Source organism: Schistocerca americana, chromosome 8 (assembly GCF_021461395.2).
Source record: "Schistocerca americana isolate TAMUIC-IGC-003095 chromosome 8, iqSchAmer2.1, whole genome shotgun sequence".
Taxonomy (NCBI): domain Eukaryota; kingdom Metazoa; phylum Arthropoda; class Insecta; order Orthoptera; family Acrididae; genus Schistocerca; species Schistocerca americana.
The window spans coordinates 196979553-196980801 of NC_060126.1; positions in this window are offsets into that span (position 1 = coordinate 196979553).

Sequence of the window (1249 nt, forward strand, 5' to 3'; positions counted from 1 at the left end):
TACTGAGCATGCAGTAAAGGAAACAAAAGAAAAGTTTGGAATAGGTAATAAAATCCATGGAAAAGAAATAAAAACTTTGAGGTTCGCCGATGACATTGTAATTCTGTCAGAGACAGCAAAGGACTTGGAAGAGCAGTTGAACGGAATGGACAATGTCTTGAAAGGAGGGTATAAGATGAACATAAACAAAAGCAAAATGAGGATAATGGAATGTACTCGAATTAAGTCAGGTGATGCTGCGGGAATTAGATTAGGAAATGAGACACTTAAAGTAGTAAAGGAGTTTTGCTATTTGGGGAGCAAAATAACTGATGATGGTCGAAGTAGAGAGGATATAAAATGTAGACTGGTAATGGCAAGGAAAGCGTTTCTGAGGAAGAGAAATTTGTTAACATCGAGTATTGATTTAAGTGTTAGGAAGTTGTTTCTGAAAGTATTTGTATGGAGTGTAGCCATATATGGAAGTGAAACATGGACTATAAATAGTTTAGACAAGAAGAGAATAGAAGCTTACGAAATGTGGTGCTACAGAAGAATGCTGAAGATTAGATGGGTAGATCACATAACTACTGAGGAGGTATTGAATAGAATTGGGGAGAAGAGGAGTTTGTGATACAACTTGACTAGAAGAAGAGATCGGTTGGTAGGACATGTTCTGAGGCATCAAGGGATCACCAATTTAGTACTGGAGGGCAGCGTGGAGGGTAAAAATCATAGAGGGAGACCAAGAGATGAATACACTAAGCAGATTCAGAAAGATGTAGGCTGCAGTACATACTTGGAGATAAAGCAGCTTGCACAGGATAGAGTAGCATGAGAGCTGCATCAAACCCGTCTCAGGACTGAAGACCACAACAACAACAGCTGTCTCATGAGAGGTAGTTGGTTTCAGAAATAAATTGTCAAACACTATTGCACTATACCCTACACTTTTTCAGAATGATACTAGGTGAAACAAACCAAAGTTGGCTTCAGTGATTCTATAAGCCCATGACCAGTACTATCCAAACTGAAACTGTCACATACGATAATTTCTACTAAGCCTTATTATACACACCCTAACTGCCTAAATTATCAAGTTTCAATTTCAGAATCATTTTCTTGTATGCTTCCAAGTCTGTTACTAAAAACTTAGCTCTCATTTACATTTATGGCCTTGGATTTTTCCCACTTTTTGTATGTAGTCAACTCCTACTCTGTTATATTATGTTTACAGTACTGTGATAATACCTATCATATATCTCTTCTC